Source organism: Dermacentor andersoni, chromosome 2 (assembly GCF_023375885.2).
Source record: "Dermacentor andersoni chromosome 2, qqDerAnde1_hic_scaffold, whole genome shotgun sequence".
In the NCBI taxonomy this organism is placed as follows: domain Eukaryota; kingdom Metazoa; phylum Arthropoda; class Arachnida; order Ixodida; family Ixodidae; genus Dermacentor; species Dermacentor andersoni.
In genome coordinates, this window is record NC_092815.1 from 41080723 (window position 1) to 41092581 (window position 11859).

The following is an 11859-nucleotide window of genomic DNA, read 5'->3' on the forward strand; positions in this document are numbered from 1 at the left end:
TTTCCACATACCCCGGAGCACCTCGTACCTATTGTATCGCCATACACTGTAAAATAATTTACACCCCTAAGGGTTTTTTTGAGTGTCTATAACTAACCCCCTAGCACCCTAGAATAAGGTGGGTTTTATAGGCAATTACACCCTTATGATGGTTATTCTATATTCCAATAACACCCTATCCTTTGAGGGTGTTTTGAACAAAATATTACCCTTCGACCCATGGGGTGTAAGGGTGTGATCAGGAATATATTACCCCTTCACCTATCGGGTGTAATAAGCAATATAAGAGCCCTTGCTAAAAGGGTGTTGAAGTACGGCATGTTGAAGCGGGTACACATGCACTTCATTGTATGTTTCGTAAGTCTAAAGTCAGGCTAGCACACAGAAATGTTATGTACGGTGTGCATACAATAGGTAATGTGTTTCCAAACGCATGGCATAGCAACTTTGAGAGAAAACACATAATCACGTGTGAGTGTTCTGCGCGAAATGGTCCCATTTACCACAGATACAGGAAGAGTGACTGCATGGAGGGTCATTTATTCTAGCCACCTGTACAATATTTAGAGCTTGCACTACGCCTTGTATGTGGTGACAAGTCTTGTGGTCGTTCTACACTGAAGAACAGTCTTATTCAAACCAATGTTCCAGGGCACAGGCGAGGCTGGTGATGCCTTTGTGTAGCTCCATTCCAATGTCCTAAGGCGAGCCATCATAGATGAAACCATTTCTTCCTTGATCGCTGTAGCCATCTGCTTGTTTTCTACCTGCAAAATGATTTGTTGCAATTTAATGTCAGGAAAAGTACACGAAACATGACAAGCAGCGCTTCCCTGCATCATTCACTTTAATATTTCAAGATCACATGAAAACCAGGATAAAGAAAGCACACATAGTGCTTACTTCCAAGAAATCATTATTTCGAAAGAATAAGGCATTTATTCTGCCACATCATGAATGTAGGAGAGACAGGTTACACAATTATATGAGGGCAATTCAGAAATTATTGCCTCCAAGCCCACTACTTTGCCGATATTACTGCAAACATTTTGAACTCTTTATCATTGATGCACTTATGTTTATGCTATCGAATGTCGCCTCACATTCCTATCTCTTCTCATTCCAGAGTAATCGAGCAATTCATGGCATCCAGTGGTGACGTCAAGTTGAAACAGCACGCTGTAATTGAATTTCTGACTGCGGAAGGTTGTGCGCATATCAACATTCATCACCATCTGACTGCAGTTTACGGGGATTCCTGTGTTGACGTCAGCACTGTGCAGAGGTGGGCAAGGACTGTGAAAGACCGAAATCCTGCCGCATCAAATCTCCAGGATCAGCACCGAAATGGACGGCCCACAATGGCTTCTGATGAGGGTCATGAATATCAGGCAGATAGGTTCACTCAGGGCAATCGCAGGATCAAGCAACACCAGATTGCAACAACACTCACCATTTCCATTGGCTCAGTGAACCACATCATTAAAAGAGCTGCGTTACAAGAAGACTTGCACTTGTAGGGTGCCATGGCAACTGACGACTGACATGAAAAAGTTGAAGCATTGCGAACAAGTTCAAATCTTCTTGTAACCCAGGAGGTTCTTAATTATGTGGTTCACTGAACCAATGGAAATGGCGAGTGTTGTTGCAATCTGGTGTTGCTTGATCCCGCGATTGACCCGATTCAACTCGTCTGCCTGATGTTGATGATCCGCATCAGAAGCCGTTGTGGGCCGTCCAGTTCGGTGCTGATCCTGGACGTTTGATGCGGCTGGATTTTGATGTTTCCCAGTCCTTGCCCACCTCCACACAATGCTGACTTCAACACAGGTATCCCCGTAAACTGCTTTCAGACGGTAATGAATGTTGAGGGGCGTAGAACCTTCAGCAGTGAGAAATTCAATTACAGCCCGCTGTTTCAAGCGGACATCACCACTGGATGCCATGCACTGATCGATTACTTTGGAACGCGAAGGGATAGGAAGATGAGGCAAGTGACATTCTATAGCTTAAACATCAGTGCATTAATGATAAAGAGCCAAAATGTTTGCAGTACTACTGGCAAAGTAGTGTGTTTGGAGGCATTACTTCCTTAACCGCCCTCATATTACAGCAATAACACTGGGCAGTTTGTTTTCGTGTGTGACATCTGACCCAAAACTACAACTTAGAATGTGCACAAATAAAGATGCTCGTGTTGAGCCCAATGAATTGCTTACAAATATATCAATCCTTTCTTATGCAATAAGTTTACAATGAGAAGCCACATCATCTCACTGCAACTTTTCCCTGCAAGCAAGTTACAATGAAAATAAGGTGCAGCCATATGCTTCGCTATGCATCGCACTGTAACCATCAAGAGGTACTTTGACATTAATGCCTTGTTTTCAAAACCAACAGTTTAAATGCCAACCATTATTTCACAGGAGGTGGTGGCCACAAGGCAAAAACAAATTCGCAGGGTTTACGTGCCAAAACAATGACCTTACATTAATCGGTTAATATAACACATGGCATTGTTGTTTCGCCTGCCTCCTCAGAATTATACATTGTTAATAAGAGTAGAAATCAGCATTTTCACAGAAGCTTGCTCCTTTAACAACAAGAGGCACTAACGATGCTGTTCTTTAGGTTTCCCAGGCAAACAATGCAAGCATCACTATACTCACTATCACAAACAATGCAAGCATCACTATACTAAGCATCACTAAGCTGACCTTTATTTTTTTCTTAATCTATGACCTTACCAGAGCAGGATTGGCCACCCTGGTGCAGTACTTGGCCACAACCTCCTATATGAATACAACAATCGAACCCCGGCCCTCAGTCCCCAGCAGCCGCGAAGCAACTGACCACGGCGGCGGTCAGATCTGTGACGCTGCAGAGGGTGCTAAGAATACCTGGCTCCGGACAGGCCGCCATTGGAATCTGAACCTGGCAACGTTTAACGTTAGAACGCTATCTAGTGAGGCGAGTCTAGCAGTGTTATTGGAGGAATTAGAGGGTAGTAAATGGGATATAATAGGGCTCAGTGAGGTTAGGAGGACAAAAGAAGCATATACAGTGCTAAAAAGCGGGCATGTACTGTGTTACCGGGGCTTAGCGGAGAGACGAGAACTAGGAGTCGGATTCCTGATTAATAAGGAAATAGCTGGTAACATACAGGAATTCTATAGCATTAACGAGAGGGTGGCATGTCTTGTTGTGAAACTTAATAAGAGGTGCAAAATGAAGGTTGTACAGGTCTACGCTCCTACATCTAGTCATGATGACCAGGAAGTCGAAAGCTTTTATGAAGACGTAGAATCGGCGATGGGTAAAGTCAAAACAAAATACACTATACTGATGGGCGACTTCAATGCCAGGGTAGGCAAGAAGCAGGCTGGAGACAAGTCAGTGGGGGAATATGGCATAGGCTCTAGGAATAGCAGAGGAGAATTATTAGTAGAGTTTGCAGAACAGAATAATATGCGTATAATGAATACCTTTTTCCGCAAGCGGGTTAGCCGAAAGTGGACGTGGAGGAGCCCGAATGGTGAGACTAGAAATGAAATCGACTTCATACTCTGCGCGAACCCTGGCATCATTCAAGATGTAGACGTGCTCGGCAAGGTACGCTGCAGTGACCACAGGATGGTAAGAACTCGAATTAGCCTAGACTTGAGGAGGGAACGAAAGAAACTGGTACACAAGAAGCCAATCAATGAGTTAGCGGTAAGAGGGAAACTAGAGGAATTCCGGATCAAACTACAGAACAGGTATTCGGCTTTAACTCAGGAAGAGGACCTTAGTGTTGAAGCAATGAACGACAATCTCATGGGCATCATCAAGGAGTGCGCAATAGAAGTCGGTGGTAACGCCGTTAGACAGGAAACCAGTAAGCTATCGCAGGAGACGAAAGATCTGATCAAGAAACGCCAATATATGAAAGCCTCTAATCCTACAGCTAGAATAGAACTGGCAGAACTTTCTAAGTTAATCAACAAGCGTAAGACAGCGGACATCAGGAACTATAATATGGATAGAATTGAACAGGCTCTCAGGAAAGGAGGAAGCCTAAAAACAGTGAAGAAGAAACTAGGAATCGGCAAGAATCAGATGTGTGCGTTAAGAGACAAAGCCGGCAATATCGTTACTAATATGGACGAGATAGTTCAAGTGGCTGAGGAGTTCTATAGAGATTTGTACAGTACCAGTGGCACCCACGACGATAGTGGAAGAGAGAATAGCCTAGAGGAATTCGAAATCCCACAGGTAACGCCAGAAGAAGTAAAGAAAGCCTTAGGAGCTATGCAAAGGGGGAAGGCAGCTGGGGAGGATCAGGTAACAGCAGATTTGTTGAAGGATGGTGGTCAGATTGTTCTAGAGAAACTGGCCACCCTGTATACGCAATGCCTCATAACCTCGAGCGTACCGGAATCTTGGAAGAACGCTAACATAATCCTAATCCATAAGAAAGGGGACGCCAAAGACTTGAAAAATTATAGACCGATCAGCTTACTGTCCGTTGCCTACAAAGTATTTACTAAGGTAATCGCAAATAGAATCAGGAACACCTTAGACTTCTGTCAACCAAAGGACCAGGCAGGATTCCGTAAAGGCTACTCAACAATAGACCATATTCACACTATCAATCAAGTGATAGAGAAATGTGCAGAATATAACCAACCCTTATATATAGCTTTCATTGATTACGAGAAAGCGTTTGATTCAGTCGAAACCTCAGCAGTCATGGAGGCATTACGGAATCAGGGTGTAGATGAGCCATATGTAAAAATACTGGAAGATATCTATAGCGGCTCTACAGCCACCGTAGTCCTTCACAAAGAAAGCAACAAAATCCCTATAAAGAAAGGCGTCAGACAGGGAGATACGATATCTCCAATGCTATTCACAGCATGTTTACAGGAGGTATTCAGAGGCCTGGAGTGGGAAGAATTGGGGATAAAAGTTGATGGAGAATACCTTAGCAACTTGCGATTTGCTGATGATATTGCCTTGCTTAGTAACTCAGGAGACCAATTGCAATGCATGCTCACTGACCTGGAGAGACAAAGCAGAAGGGTGGGTCTGAAAATTAATCTGCAGAAAACAAAAGTACTGTTTAACAGTCTCGGAAGAGAACAGCAGTTTACGATAGGTAGCGAAACACTGGAAGTGGTAAGGGAATACATCTACTTAGGGCAGGTAGTGACCACGGATCCGGATCATGAGACTGAAATAACCAGAAGAATAAGAATGGGTTGGGGTGCGTTTGGCAGGCATTCTCAAATCATGAACAGTAGGTTGCCACTATCCCTCAAAAGGAAAGTGTACAACAGCTGTGTGTTACCAGTACTCACATATGGGGCAGAAACCTGGAGGCTTACGAAAAGGGTTCTGCTGAAATTGAGAACGACGCAACGAGCTATGGAAAGAAGAATGATGGGTGTAACGTTAAGGGATAAGAAAAGAGCAGATTGGGTGAGGCAACAAACGCGGGTAAACGACATCTTAGTTGAAATCAAGAAAAAGAAATGGGCATGGGCCGGACATGTAATGAGGAGGGAAGATAACCGATGGTCACTAAGAGCTACGGACTGGATTCCAAGAGAAGGGAAGCGTAGCAGGGGGCGGCAGAAAGTTAGGTGGGCAGATGACATTAAGACGTTTGCAGGGACAACATGGCCACAATTAGTACATGACCGGGGCAGTTGGAGAAGTATGGGAGAGGCCTTTGCCCTGCAGTGGGCGTAACTAGGCTGATGATGATGATGACACAGTGGCTGGTAAGAACCCCTCTCCAAGAAATATTTGGCATCTCTACTAGAAGCCCTACCTACACCTTTTAACATCATCTTAGACATCTCCACTAAGCAAGCACACAATCCTGCTGGTATTTTTATTACAGAGGTTTTCACTAAAGATCTTACGAGCAAGAACTCTTTAGCATCTGATCATTTAGATGCTTTGAACTGGAACAACACAGTGAATGCATCATGCTTAACAGAAGTTTAGCTATTTTAATCAAAGCACAGTTAAAGCCTTTTATGTATTAAGTTTGTCATCTGCTTTTACTTGATCTTGCTGCTTATCTGATCGTGAGTTACAGTAAGATCAAATATTCTAATGGCCAACATCTCATCTGTGAAACGCAGAAACTTTAGTGCACTTGTCAGTGTTGTTACGGCATCCTTAAATGTGATGATTAGGCTGCTGGCTGTTTAGCACTGTAGTAGCATTGTACAGGGTGATAATTTTTAAGTATTATGGAATTTTAAAAAATTTCCTGTGGCAGATGGCATAATTCTTGTCCTTGAGCTATATTATTTGAAGAGGTAGAAATCACTAGCGTGAGAAATCGAAACACATGTTCAATTATTAAAAAAATTCACTATTGACTAATTATTTTACTGTGCATATTGCAATTTACGAATTGTAGCCAGTGAGCTTGGAAGACGTGTGCACTTGAACTTCCAGGATGACACCAGGTTAGGAATATTTCCCTGATGAAGAACACTACACAAGGGTGTTCCAGTTACTTTTGTGCATCAGTGCATACAAGCACATTTTGTTAAAAAAGTAAGTGGAACAACAGTGCATTTTTACGGCAAGTTTGATGGTGCATATCTCCAAACTGGCATCATTCTTGATTTCCAAGTGGATGCATCTTGTAATCTCACTGGCTATGGGCTATGATTCGTAAATTACAATATGTGCCTCATATATGCGGTGGCACTGGCAAATACTCCCAGAGTTCTACTAGGAAACATAAATACCGAAGAAAGTGGATGGGGAAAAAGCGCCTGCAGTAGTTCAATTGGTAATGCATCGCACGCGTAATGTGAAGACGTGGGTTCGTTCCCCACCTGTGGCAAGTTGTTTTCTCATCCACTTATATTTTCATTAATTTATCATTATTTCATTTATTAATCACAAGTAATTTACCCTAAGTTGTCCTTGGTGTTAGTGTTTGCTGGCTTCTTAGGATAAGATTAATAAGCATCGGCCCCTCGGTTAAGCCACTTTCTTTGTTTATATGTGCCATGAAGTAATTAATTGAACATGTGTTTCGATTTCTCATGCAAGATATGTCTGCCTGTTTGAATATTCCTGCTCAAGGACTAGAATTATGCTATATGCAACAGGTTATATTTCAAAATTCCACGAAACTTAAAATCATCACCCTGTATAAAGACACTGTGAATTTTAAAACAAGCTTCAGTGAACCTTATTGAATCAGCAAATGGCCAGTGTAACTAGCCTGCTTATCCTGGAAATCTTTTGTAGCTTATAAGCATAGAGCATTTCACTTACACATTTAAGAATGCGTAATTTTCTTGAAATCAGTCCTTTCTTTTTAACAGCTAGCATCCCTGCCAGTTTAGTCAGACATAATGTTGCATGACTTCAATAGTACTGCAAAATCAGATTTTCTTTCTACTCCCAGTGTCTAGTGATGTATCTTTACCAGTGTCTTTAGCAGCTGAGATAACTAATGTTCCTGCAGGTAAATATCAGAAAACATTGCGATAACTGCCAAGTAAATGCAATCGTGCATCTTGCTTACAATACAGCATGTGCTCTACCTCCTGCCAGGTTTGTACTCCATATCAGGCCAGCATGCAACTTGTACAAGAGGCACCTTTCGCATGCATGAAGATATTTTATGAGGTTATGGTGGTGTCAAAACATGACATCAACCATAATGCCTTAAACTATTATATGAAACACTTACTTGTACAAAGATAGAAAAGGCACCACTTTTGAATTTAGCACATTCGGTTTACAGTACCATAGTAGAAATGGCTCAACTAGTACAGGTACGCAAACGGGCTAGTTGGTATTGGTCGAGGACTTTCGACAATGTGAACTCGACAAAGGATGGAGAAAGAGGTGATAGCATTTGTCTCCATTTCTCGCCACTTTCGACGTCCTTTGTACAAGCCCGCACTGTTGAACATCATGGGTCAACTAGTACAGCCTGAAAAAAATGTCATGAAAGAAAACTTGGCACTCAACCTGAACAATTCTGCCTGTCAGGTATTATGGTTTCTTCAGAACGTATTTCCTTATACAAAGACCGACCCGTCAAGTAAAGCTTACTGAAAGAAATGAACAACATCAACACCCCTCAAGGCACATGCATCAAAAGAGTTAGAGCATCATACACGTTACCTTTAAGTGCAAAAGTATTCTTTTTCTTAGGCAAACTGCATTTCTAGTTTCTTAAACCCTATATATTCATTTGTCACAGCTATGGGAAAACCACAAGGTGGAAAAAGATGTGTTGGTGCAATTTCAACTTTACGTACAACAACAAAAGGTAAAGCACAGGAAATCTCACTGGTCCTCTGTCTAAATGACACTCAGTTTCATTTGTCATGTCCACTCCCATCCTGATGGCAGCAAAAACAGGAAGAGAGCAGCGTGGTTCAGAAAGCAGACGAAGGAGCTGATATCCTAGCTGACATAAAGAGTAAAGAAGGGAGCTGGTCAGGCCATGTAGTGCAGACTTGAGACATCATTAACTAGCGCGAAAAAGACAATGGACGACAGCTAGAAGCACACAGGATAGGGCTCTAGGCTTCAACTGAAATTTTGGCTACACAGAAACATAGGATTCAGGGGATGCGACCTCGACGGATGGAAGCAACATTCATATTTCCCTTTCCCTGCCTGACAAAGGAGATATCGGAGCAAACTGATGGATAGGTTCATTTCGAGATACGAACACTCTTTTTGGTGAGAGCCAGAGAAGGGGTGCTTACACACCTATCACCCGCTTTTTGATGCAAAGTGCTTCGAATATTTTCATGTAGACCTGCCTCTAGAGCCGCCTGGGCAGATGAGTGCTTTGAAACTGCTCAGTGCATGAGCACCTACAGCAATGATTGGCCGGATGGCCACCAGCCACTGACAACTGCGGTCGTTTAAACACCAACCTGTTTGGCTTGAGGAAACATAGGGAAGCGTTCAGTACCTTAGTGGCTGGTGGCCACATGGCCAATCATCGCCATATGTGCTCATGCACCGAGTAGTTTCAAAGCAATCGTGTGCTCAGGCAGCTCCAGAATCAGGTACATAGAGAAATATACGAACCACTTTGCATCAAAAAAGCGGGAAATAGGTGTGTATGCACTCATCTCTGGCTCTTACCAAGAATGTTCGCAAGTGAAATTAACCTGTTCATCAATTTGTTCCGATAGCTCCTATGTTGTTTCTGTCTGTCGACATTCTGTGCATTCCATGTTTCTGTGTAGCGAAAATTTCAGTTGAAGTCTAGAGTTCTGTCTTATGTGCTTCTTGATGTTGTCTTTGTCACGCTAGTTATTGATGTCTCAAGTCTGCCATGAGCACCAACTAGCCCAAGTGCCTTCTTCAACCATGTAATGCATAGGGCAGATAACCGGTGGCACATTCAAGTTACAGAATGGAAGGCAAAAGATGAGAAGGGTAGTCAAGGACGGTAGAGAAGCAGACTATGATGAAGTCAGAAAATTTGCAGGCTTCACTTCGAATCCGCTAGCGCAAGACAGAGGTAATTGGAGCTCACTGGGAGAGGTCTTCATCCTATGGTGGAAAAAATATGTCGGCCAATTGTGATGAAAAAATTATACCTGTCAGCTCAGATGTCTTTACAGTCTTTTCAGCAATGTGTAGGCCCAAGACAGCCAGTCGGTTCCCATGCAATTGCTTCATGTTGACTGTAACTGCATGAGCACAAGAAAACAACCCACCATTAATGCCACTCGAGATTGACCACTCAATAAAAGAACCTCTCAAAGCTGCAAATACAATTAAGCATTTACCAGCTTAATACATACATATATAAAGGCCAAGAATAGCTACAATAATCATACGCTTTATAACTAGACATTAAAATAAGGTAGTGAAACGTACAATAACCGTAGGACGTTGAGTGCAATTCATTTCAGAAATACTTTTGACCACTGACAGGACGCCTCAGGCAGGGCTCAGTCACACAACAAGAAAACATAAATAGTAGTAGTAATAAGCATGCCTGCGTGAAACCTAGACACGAATTCAAGGACGAGAAAAAAATTGATTAGGCTCGGTGTACTTATTTATACAAGAAGATAAATTTATAAACAAATCGCGCAACCACGCGTTCATCCGCAACAGCATGAGAGCTTCTAGAACAAACGAGCACAACTTAAAACGAAGGATTAGTACATAGCCGGGGTGGTCGTGGTTCTTTTGTTTTGCATTAGTTCTAGTCATGAAAGCACGAGCACTGCAAGCTACTTGCGCCATTACCTATCGCGTGACCTCCGACAAAAAACACAAAAAAAAACAAATGAGTGCAAGTAAATAAGCGACACTTTTGCCCGCGATCGATCCTGACTGGAATTGAATTTCTGAGCGCGTTTGGCTTCGTTGCACACTCTGCGGACGGGAGCCAATCGCGGTCGAAAATTCGCATCCAGAATGGGCTCGATCGTGATCGAAAGTGGCCCTGTGACACCGGTATAAGTCTGCGCCCATCTTTTGTAACAGAATGAACCAATTAGTCAAACCAAAGTATTATTTACCTGCCTGCGCCGAACACTGACGCGTAGCAGTACTTAATTCTCTACAACTCTAGTTGAGGACACGTGAACAATGAAACATTCTTTTTCTTTTTCACATTCGGTGCCCGTCGGCTATGCCTGGAGTACAGATACTACACTCGCATCCAACCCACCTTGTGCTGCCCTTTAAATTACGCGAAAATTACTACCACAATGACGCACCATAAAAACGCGACGCTGAACGTGACTACGTACGTACCTTTTATATGAGCAGTCCATGCGCCTTGCAAAAGGCCCTCGGTTTGAAGGTGGAGCGCTGTCACGATGTGTACTCTGGGCACGCCGTTTGGTTTACGTAGTGGATGGACCATGTTGACGATGCATTCCGCCGAAAAACAAAACGTCCACTTCATCACTGTTCAGGCCGAATGGAAGATGTTTTCTCTTTCGCCACGAATGACGGCCGTCGTAGGCATAGTAAACACACTGTCACAAAGAAACACCGATGTCGTAGGCCGCTGCTGCCTTTCTTTCTCACGCATAATCGCGTCGCCTTCACTCCGGACGCTCACTTCACGTCGATGAGCGCAAAAGTACACGAAAACAACGAGGTAGTACAATCTAAACGCAGCAAAAAACAATCGAATTACTCACAACTTCAAGAATGTCACGGAGAACACACCAAACACACATGCACCCGCCGGCCCGCCGCGAGACGCAGGAAATGACGTAGCGGCGATAGCAGCGACACCTGTCGGGGGAAGTTATTTCAATTTCGGTTTCGTTTTCAAGGCATAACTACAAATATTTTTTTTTAAATACGTGTGTATACTACTTTCCAAGCTATTTATTTTACGCTACCTCTAAGCCATTTCCTGTGTTTACGGGTAGGTTTAACGGAAATTTATTCGCAAAAACATTGGCTGATATCAAATGAAATGGAATGGCAAAGGTGGGCTGGTAACTGCATGTAAGTGAATTCATTTTCTATATATATATATATTTTTTTTTTGCTTGGACGTTCATTTGTAAAGAGACGTGGCCCTTCCTGATTACATAGGATGCAGAGGTACTTGCGAGTCTGTCTTTTCTTTTTTGCACAGAGAAAGAGAAAGAGAGGAAAAAAAAGCTTTAATTGGCCTTTTTAAAAAGTTTACAATGCTCATATTTCTTAACTGGTTTGCTCACGCAAATTTTAAATAGCTTGAACGAACGACAGATGTAAAAGTACTTGCATAATAGCTTTCTAAACGTATAGGCGATACCACGAAATTTCACATGCACAGAATTACCCGAAAACCTCAAGTTTCCAAGTACGAAAAGTATTTCTTTGCGTGGTGTCGTG

The 11859-nt window shown here is 42.8% G+C and overlaps 1 long non-coding RNA gene across 1 annotated transcript; it reads right to left on the reverse strand.

The window, feature by feature from the left end:
- Nucleotides 1–520: 520 nt before the first annotated feature.
- LOC140216088 (uncharacterized) lies at nucleotides 521–11234 on the reverse strand. Its single transcript, XR_011892746.1, has 3 exons — nucleotides 10774–11234; nucleotides 9600–9692; nucleotides 521–767 (listed from the first exon to the last, which is right to left on the reverse strand). It is a non-coding gene; the product is annotated as an uncharacterized lncRNA (long non-coding RNA).
- Between the last annotated feature and the right edge of the window lie 625 nt (nucleotides 11235–11859).